Genomic DNA, 10,000 nt, shown 5'->3' on the forward strand with positions numbered 1-10,000 from the left:
GGGTTTTTCGAGGTGGGGTGCAGTGGGGTGGGGGGGTGTGCCGTGTCACGGGGGGTGACGCGGGGTGGGGTGGGTCGAGCGGGGTTTTTCGAGGCGTGGTGGGGTGGTGTGGATGGAGCGGGTTTTTCGAGGTGGGGTGCGGGGGGCGTCGTGGGGGGTGCGGTGGGGTGGGGGGTGACGCGGGGTGGGGTGGGTCGAGTGGGGTTTTCAGAGGCGTGGTGGGGCGGTGTGGAGGGAGTGGGGTTTTTCGAGGTGGGATGCGGGGGGGCGTTGTGGGGGGGTGTGCCATGTCATGGGGGGGTGACGCGGGGTTGGGTTGGTCGAGCGGAGTTTTTCGAGGTGGGGTGGGGGTGGGGGATGCGCCGCGTCGTGGGGGGGTGTGATGGGGTGTGGGGGGTGTGCCGTGTCGTGGGGGGGTGAAGAGAGGTGGGGTGGGTCGAGCGGAGTTTTCGGAGGCGTGGTGGGGTGGTGTGGAGGGAGCGGGGTTTTTCGAGGTGGGGTGTGGGGGGGCCTCGTGGGGGGGTGTGGGGGGTGTGCCGTGTCACGGGGGGGTGACGCGGGGTGGGGTGGGTCGAGCGGAGTTTTTGGAGGCGTGGTGGGGTGGTATGGAGGGAGCGGGGTTTTTCGAGGTGGGGTGAGGGGGGGCGGCGTGGGGGGTGACGCAGGCTGGGGTGGGTCGAGTGGGGTTTTCGGAGGCGTGGTGGGGTGGTGTGGAGAGAGCGGGGTTTTTCGAGGTGGGGTGCGGGGGGGGGGGGCGTCGTGGGGGGTGCGGTGGGGTGGGGGGTGACGCGGGGTGGGGTGGGTCAAGCGGGGTTTTCGGAGGCATGGCGGGGTGGTGTGGAGGGAGCGGGGTTTTTCGAGGTGGGTTGCGGGGGGGCGTCGTGGGGGGGTGTGGTGGGTTGGCGGGGTGTGCCGTGTCATGGGGGTGACGCAGGTTGGGGTGGGTCGAGTGGGATTTTTGGAGGCGTGGTGGGGTAGTGTGGATGGAGCGGGGTTTTTCGAGGTGGGGTGCAGGGGGGATGCACCGCGTCGAGGGGTTGCGGTGGGGTGGGGGGTGTGCCGTGTCGTGGGGGGTGACGGGGGGTGGGGTGGTTCGAGCGGGGTTTTTGGAGGCGTGGTGGGGTGGCGTGGATGGAGCGGGGTTTTTTGAGGTGGGATGCGGGGGGGTGTCGTGGGGGGGTGCGGTGGGGTGGGGGGTGCGCTGTGTCGTGGGGGGGTGACGCGGGGTGGGGTGGGTCGAGCGGGGTTTTCGGAGGCATGGTGGGGTGGTGTGGAGGGAGTGGTGTTTTTCGAGGTGGGGTGCGGGGGGGGGGGGTATGCGCCGCGTCGTGGGGGGTGTGGTGGGGTGTGGGGGGTGTGCAATGTCGTGGGGGGGTGACGCGGGGTGGGGTGGGTCGAGCGGGGTTTTCGGAGTCATGGTGGAGGGAGCAGGGTTTTTTGAGGTGGGGTGCGGGGGGGCGTCGTGGGGGGGCGCGGTGGGGTGGTTGGGTGTGCCATGTCATGGGGGGGTGACGCGGGGTGGGGTGGGTCGAGCGGGGTTTTGGGAGGCCTGGTGGGGTGGTGTGGATGGAGCAGGGTTTTTCGAGGTGGGGTGCAGGGTGGATGCACCGCGTTGATGGGGGGTGCGGTGGGGTGGGGGGTGTGCCGTGTCGCGGGGGGGTTGACGCGGGGTGGGGTGGGTCGAGCGGGGTTTTCGGAGGCGTGGTGGGGTGGTGTGGAGGGAGCGGGGTTTTCCGAGGTGGGGTACGGGGGGCATCGTGGGGGGGTGCGGTGGGGTGGGGAGGTGACGCGGGGTGTTGCGGTGGGGGGGTGCGGTGGGGGGCATCGTGGGAGGTCACCTCCATTGCATCGTGGGGTTTTTGGAGGCGTGGTGGGGTGGTGTGGATGGGGCAGGGATTTTTGAGGTGGGGTGGGGGGGGAGACGCCGCGTCGTGGGGGGTGCAATGGGGTGGGTGGTGTGCCGTGTCATGGAGGTGACGCGGGGTGTTGCGACGCCCCCTCCCCCCCACCTTGCCACGACATGATGCGACGCGCCCCCTCCGCAACATAACATGACAACACCCCTCCCTCCCCCCCCCCCCCCCCCCCCCCCCCCCCATGACATCCCCCCACCCCTCATGACATGACACGACACGACATGCCCCCCCATGACATCCCCCCCACCCCCATGACACGACAGGATGCCACGCGACACGCCCCTCCCCCCCCATGAAACGACACGATGCGACGCGCCCCCCCATGACATCCCCCCACCCCCCATGACATGACACAATGCGACGTGACGCGCCCCCCCATGACATGACACGACGCGACGTGCCTCCCCCCATGACATCCCCCCGACCCATGACATGACACGACGCCCCCTCAACACACACCACCCCATGTCGTGCCGCCCCCTGTCCCCATGACATCCCCACCCCACCACCCCCCACCCATGACACGACACGATGCGATGCGCCCCCGCCATGACATCCCCCCCACTCCCCATGACACGACACGACGTGACGCGCCCCCCTCCCCCCATGACATCCCTCCCCCCAATGGCATCCCCCTCCCCGCCACCCCATGACATGACACGACGCGACGTGCCCCCCTCCCCTTAACACACACACCCACCCACTGCGACCCCCCCTCGAACACATACCACACCATGTTGCGACGCCTCCCCCCCACGCCATGACATGACACGACGCGACGTGCTCCCCACCCACCATGACGCCCCCTCAAAAATTCCCCCCAGTAACATCCCCACCCCACCCCCCACCCCACCCATGACATGACACGACGCGATGCGGCCCCCCCATGACATCCCCCCCCTCCCCCATGACACCCCCCCCCAATGGTATCCCCCCCTCCCTGCCCCCCCATGACATGACACGACGCGACGTGCCTCCCTCCCCTTAACACACACACCCACCCACCGCGACGGCCCCCCCGAACACACACCACACCATGTCGCGACGTGCCGCCCCCCCTCCCCCCTCACCATGACATCCCCACCCCACCCCCCCACCCATGACACGACACGATGCGACGCGCCCCCCCAATGACATCCCCCCACCCGCCCATGACACGACACGACGCGACGCGACGCGCCCCACCCCCTCCCCCTTCCGCCCTCCACACACACCACACCATGTCGCGAGGTGCCGCCCCCCCCTCCCCATGACATCCCACCCCCTGCCACCCATGACACGACATGACGTGCCCCCCCATGACATGCCCCCCACCCCCCATGACACGACACGATGTGACGCGCCCCCCCATGACATCCCCACCCCACCCCCCCACCCATGACACGACACGATGCGACGCGCCCCCCAATGACACAACACGACACGACGCGCCCCCCCTCCCCCTTCCCCCCTCAACACACACCACACCATGTCGTGACATGCTGCGCTCCCCCCTCCCCATGACATCCCCACCCCACCCCCCACCCATGACACGACACGACGCGACGCGCCCCCCCCCATGACATCCCCCCCACCCCCCATGACACAACACGACGCGACGTGCCCCCCCTCGCCCCTCCCCTCCCCCCATGACATCCCCCCCCAATGGCATTCCCCCCCTCCCCGCCCCCCCATGACATGACACGACGCGATGTGCCCCCCTCCCCTTAACACACACACCCACCCACCGCGACGCCCCCCCGAACACACACCACACCATGTCGGGACGCCTCCCCCCCCTGCGCCATGACATGACACGACGCGACGTGCTCCCCTCCCCTTAACACACCCACCCACCCAGCATGACGCCCCCTCAAAAATCCCCCCCCCCCCCCCCCCCATGACATCCCCACCCCACCCCTCCCCCCACCCATGACATGACACGATGCGACGCGGACCCCCCATGACATCCCCCCCACCCCCATGACATGACACGATGCGATGCGCCCACCCCCCCATGACATCCCCCCACCCAAATGGCATCCCCCCCTTCCCCGCCCCCAAATGGCATCCCCCCCTTCCCCGCCCCCCATGACATGACACGATGCGACGTGCCCCCCTCCCCTTAACACCCACACCCACCCACCGCGATGCCCTCCCCCCCCCCCCTCCCCCCAACACATATCACACCCCTTCCCCCCCCCCCCCCCCCCCTCCCCTCCAAAATTCGCCCCTGCCCTCCTCCCTTTCCCTCATCAACACACACGACCCCCCCCTCCCCCCCCCCTTCAAAATTCGCCCCCCCCTCCCCCCCCTTCAAAAATCGGGCCCCGCCCTCCAAAAATCGGCCCCCCCTTCCCCCCTCAACATGCCATGTCGTGACGCGCCCTCCCCCCCTCCAAAATCCCCCCCCCCCCCCCCCCCCCCCCAAGGAAAATTTCGAGCTTTGTAGGTATGCCTTGCCGTTGGAGCCAAAAACACCTATGAGGGAGTACCTCTTGTAGCTCCCTCACCCACGGTTGTGGCGTCGTGTTAAAGCCCGTTGATAGCTCCACCCACCCTCCATGACATGGTCCCTTACTGAGCCCGTGCAAGCTTGTAAATGCTTTCTATCTATGAATATGACTTGTAGCCCCCAAGATGGGCCCTTTGGAAAATCTCGCGTCGTGTGCTATTCCGTGTTGCGTTCCGTGACGTGTTCCGTGATGTGTTGAGGTGCCCCGTGACGCATTCCGGGGTCAAAATGCAAAAGTTCCAGAAAGGGTCTAGTGCCGCCCCGGGGCCTAGACGGGGTCCCGAAAGGGTCCCAGAAGGGTCTCTGAGGGTTGGACCATCACACTTGGTATCAGAGCCGCCCTCACGGGTGGCGTGTGCAAACCATCGTGCTGGGGAGCCTGGGCTAAGGCGTAATGGAAAAACTTCGAAGGGTACCTTACAAGCATCAAAGATTGAGGTGGTGGAGAATTTTTATAAAAAAAAAAGAAGGCTTATTGAAGATTACTTTGAGTTGGGAGAGGAGATAAGAGAGTTGAAGAGGAAGATGGCGGCAGGAGGTGAGAAGGTAAAAAGTGAGTTAAAGAAGAAAGTGGGGAAGATGGAAGAGGATCAAGAAGAGCTAAAAGAAGACTTGATAGACCTGAATGAGGATATTGAAAAGTGGATTGCAAAGAGAACAAAGGTGGAGGAGTGGGATGCACTAGAGGTGGAGAGTGAGTTGAGGAGAAATTTTTCTTTAGAGTATGGAATGTCTATTGCTTATGTAGGAATGCAGGGAGAAAGAAGAGAAAGGATTGTGAAGGGGAGTGTGGATGAGGAACGTGGGAGCAAGAAAGGGGTGGAGAAGAGAAAAGTGGAGGATGCTGAAGTGAAGAAAGCTATGCCTAAACTTATGAATGTGCCGCTACGGCGGCCTGTGCCTTCAAAGGGTAGGGAGCCGAGTTCGAGCTCCGGGTCGGAGGAAGAAGATGAGGAAGGGAGTGAGGATGAGGAGGATGAGGATGAGGAGAAGAGGCGGGCTATGAAGGCTGAGTTCGTTCATTTGATGAAAATTATGCAAAAGGGTCTGAAGGAGCGGGGTACTTTGGAGAAGGAGGGGATACGGGCTAAGGAAAAAACGCCGGCCCCTTGTTTGAAGAAAAGTTGTGTTGATGAGAAGGGTGTGGTAAAGAGGCAGAATGCAGATTTGGTGATGAGGCAAGGTGGGCAGAAGGAGATAGACTCAAAGAAGAATGTGATGTTTAAGGAAGTAAAGGGAAAGGAGTGTGTTGTGAATGGAGTGCTGATTGAGGAGATGGACGAGGCCGAAGAGGCTAAGTCAAAATCTTGTGCGTATAGTGTGCTGCGGGGTTATACACCTTATGTGCTAGAAGAGATAGAAGGGAAGAGAGAGGAGGAAGGAAAAGGGGAGAAGAAGGAAGGCTCGTCCGGCCCAGCGAGCATAAAGGAACTGGGACCACGTGTTTTGTCGCGTAACCGTGTTAAGCCGAAAAAGTATGCTGAGTTGAAGTCTTGTGCCAATGTTGAGGTTAGGCAGGATGCGGAGAGGGGTGAGTTGAAAAGTGAAATTGAAGTGAAGCGTGATAAGCCGAAAAAGGGTGCTGAGTTGAAAAATTGTGTTGATGCTAAGGTGAAGCGGGGTGTGGAGAAAGGTGAATTGAAGGAGAATGAAGACTTGAAGCGTGTTGGCGGAAAGTTGAAAGAAGATAAAGTGGTGAAGTGTGATGCGGAATTGGGATGTGCTAGAGTGGAGGAAGGGAAGGAAGGCTCGTCTGGCCCAGCGAGCATAAACGAACTGGTGCCTTGTATTTTACCTTGTACAGATAGTGAGGTTAGAAGCGATGCTGAAGCGAGGTGTGTTGAGTTGAGGAGAAGCAAAGTTTTGAAGTTTTGTGCAGAAGATGAGTTGAAGCAGAAGGGTTTGAGTTATGTTGGATTAGGAGAGGAGAAGGAAGACTCGTCTAGCCCAGCGAGTATAAACGAACTGGTGCCTTGTATGCTACCATGTAAGAATACTGAAATGAAAAGAGATGGTGTTTTGAGTTGTGTGGGAGCGGAGAAGGAAGAGGAAGACTCGTCTAGCCCAGCAAGTATAAACGAACTGGAGCCTCGTATTTTACTAAGTGTTGATAGTGAGTTGAAGTATAGAGGTAAAGTAGATGAGGAGCTATGTAGAGATGATATGAGAAGGAAAGTAGGAGTAGGAGAGGAGAAGGAAGGCTCGTCTGGCCCAACAAGCATAAATGAACTGGGACCACCTCGTGTGCTAAGTAGGAATGCGGAAGTGTATGTAGGAGTAGGGAAGGATAAGGAGAACTCGTCGGGGCCAGCGAGTATAAAAGAACTGGTGCCTTGTGTTTTGGTTGATGAAAAGATGAAGATGAAGCTAAGTGCAGAAGCGAAGAGGAAGGTTGAGAAGGAAGTGGAGGACTCGTCGGGCCCAGCGAGTATAAACGAATTGGTGCCTTGTGTTTTGGTTGATGAGGATAAGAAGATGAAGAGTGCGAATGGGGAAGACTCCTGGCGCTGGGAGAATAAACAAACGGGCAACCCTTGTGTGAAGCTCGTGAGCCGCGAGGGTAAACGAATGGCTGGATGTGTTGAGGATGGGGAGGAGCTCGTTAGCCGCGAGGGTAAAAGAATGGCCTTGTGTGATGAGGAAGGCTCCTTGCGCCGGGAGGGTAAACGAATGGTTGCATGTTGGGTGAAGAAGGAGAGGAAGAGGAGAGTTGAGGAGGAGAAGAGTGGTGTAGAGAAGAGGAGGAAGCGTGTTGGAGAGGAAGGAAGTGGTGAGAAGAAAAGAAGAAAGGAGTGGAAACCTGCGAACTGTTCACTTGTCTACGGGGCAAAGGAGGAGACAAGCTTGTCGAATCCGATGCCCCTCGAATCCGAATCGGCTAGTAGGCAACAACGGGTTAGCTTTCGCAAGAAAGTGAAGTCCCATAGCTGCGAAACCGAGGAGGAGTTAACTTGTGCTTCAATGGCTAAGTCAGAGGGTACGAAGCCCTCATGCAGCAAATGAGGAGCAAAGACTGATTCCGAGGGTAGCAGACCCTCACGCGGCATCAAGATTGGGAGTGCTGGGGAACTCCGAGTGTGGTCCAACCATGGCAAGTGGGTGTTCAGGAAGCGAACCCAAGTGGCTGAGTTAGGGAACGACATCAAACCCACGCTCAACATGAAGGCAAGTTTCAGGGAGGCACATGAGTCAAGGAAACCCACGTGTGCAATCAAGCCCATTCTGGTCTCTGGGCCTAAGGGATGCAACCGTCTTGGCGAAATCAAAGTGGCCGAAAGACTACGAGATGAAACCAAGGAGGAGGCAAGGAGGCTTCACACTCCTATGAGTTCCATGCAGATCCGGCTCTTCAAGGAGCAAGTAATGAAGGAGAGGGCGAGGTGTGAAGGCTTAGCTCTCGTGCGTGCTGTCAAGACAGATCCGGGCATGCACAGGCCCATTTCTGAAGCAAAGCGAGGCATGGTGGCCCCTCATCGAGAGTTGCTTGAGTGGATGGGAACCTTCTTGTCTTTTCAGGCCGTACAGGGCCAGTTCGACGTGACTACGGCGGGGGACATGACCTTCGCGATGCAAGCCCGAAGGTTCAACGCTATGCAATGGACCCGACAGGCTTTCATGTTCTGTGTAGAGATTGATCTGGCCATCAAGGGCCTAAAATTTCAAGTTGGCGTGGCATGTACGGATAGATCTAGAGCCTGCCTTCTTTTCTTGCGCATGATACAGTCTGATCTGGGCAATAGAGGCTCGAAGGTGATTGCGGCGAGGGAAATGGCCCTCAGACTCCAGATGCGACGGTTTGATGCAACCCATCAGGTCGTCACGAGCTGGCCAGGTGCTCCAACTCTCCAGTCCAACCAGGGTCCCGTGCTCTCATCCTATCCTTCGGCCGGGGCAAACTTCAAGAAGGGTGGGAGCATTTGATGCGGGAGACTCGAATCTCACGCAACGGGCTAAGCGACGTGCACCTTTTGGGCGTGTCGTGTGGTCCGCTCCTGGGACACGTGCTCCTCGTCCAGCTCAGTCCAACAGAAAACTTCCCCAAATCTTCTTCAAGCTAACTCAAAGTGGGTTCAAAGAGTGTGCTGCAATGTGGGGAAGAATTCCAAACATCCATAGTGCTCCCCTCGCACGTCAGTCCAACAGAAGACTTCCCCAAATCCAATTCAAGCTTCACAAGGTCGAGTTCAAGGTCTGCGCTGCAACGTGGGGAAGGATTCTAGACGCGAGTGAAATGGACCTCGTGAGAAGGGCCAAACGGCATGCTGCTTCCCAATAGGTCGGGTGGTTTTCTTCAAGAAGAGCTTCATGGCAGATTCGTGCCTCCAAGGGCACAAAGAGAAAAGCTAGAAGAAAAGGGCGCGCGTCACTGAAGATTCGGACGATGGAGGTCCAACTCTTTTCAAGGGGAGGTGCGTTCAAGGCAAAACGCACCTCTTACACTTTCTTCATCGGCAGTGAAGTGCAAGATCTCGCCAACGAGGGTCTTCTTCCGCAAGGTGTCATTGCCTGGACCCTTGCATTCTGGGCTTGGCATTCAGAGTGAAAGCTGCTTGTTGCTGAGTCCTTAGTCCACAAGCAGTTCTGTGCGCTCAAGTTACTTGGCCCAAGTTGGAGCATGGGTGCACAACGTGTCTTCGACTGGGTTACCCTCCATTCTGTGCTTGTAAATTTTGGTTAGCAGGTGGATGGGTTGATGTGCACAATAAAGTCTCTTTCACAATTCTACCTGAGTCCCATTCTACTCCACAATTGTAAATTGAGTCAGTGGGTGGAATGCAAAAAGTATGAAAAGTCCATGTTTCACAGTTGTAAATAGAGTCAGTGAGCATGGCACCTAGCGGGTAGACACTGGCCGCCTTGATAGTGAGGCGTGTTAAGACCCCCGACGATAAATATGAGTCTGAGTCAACTTGCCATTTTCAAAGGCCAGTAAGTTGTGCCTCCCCACTCGATGTGGTCATCGAGTTCTTTCAAGGGGAGGTGTGTATGAGGGAGTACCTCTTGTAGCTCCCTCACCCACGGTTGTGGCGTCGTGTTGAAGTGCGTTGATAGCTCCACCCACCCTCCGTGACATGGTCCCTTACTGAGCCTGTGCAAGCTTGTAAATGCTTTCTATATATGAATATGACTTATAGCCCCCAAGATGGGCCCTTTGGCAAATCTCGCGTCGTGTGCTATTCCATGTCGCGTTCCGTGATGTGTTGAGGTGCCCCGTGATGCGTTCCGGGGTCAAAATGCAAAAGTTCTAGAAAGGGTCTAATGCCACCCCGGGGCCTAGACGGGGTCCCGAAAGGGTCTCTGAGGGTTGGATCATCACAACACCTATGAGGGTAGTGGTGCTTGGTCCATCTAAATACTTCTTGGAGATCCAAGGGAGGGTGAGGTGAGGCGTATGGTCCCCGCATCTGTCTTGTCCGCGAGGAGTGTCTCATGAGCAAATGCCATGTACCCCCCGCCGAACGGTTAGGCTCAAGCGACTTGTGGTGATCCTTGCGAGGACATCGCGTCGTGGTGGTCAACATGTGCCCACTAGGCGGCGAGGAGCGAAGTGCGGTGTCTTGAACATGTGTCTCGTTTGTGGAGAGATCGT

The sequence above is a fragment of the Lygodium microphyllum genome, chromosome 27 (genome assembly GCF_053477565.2).
Source record: "Lygodium microphyllum isolate KBCC chromosome 27, Lygodium_microphyllum_v1.1.10, whole genome shotgun sequence".
Classification (NCBI taxonomy): Eukaryota; Viridiplantae; Streptophyta; class Polypodiopsida; order Schizaeales; family Lygodiaceae; genus Lygodium; species Lygodium microphyllum.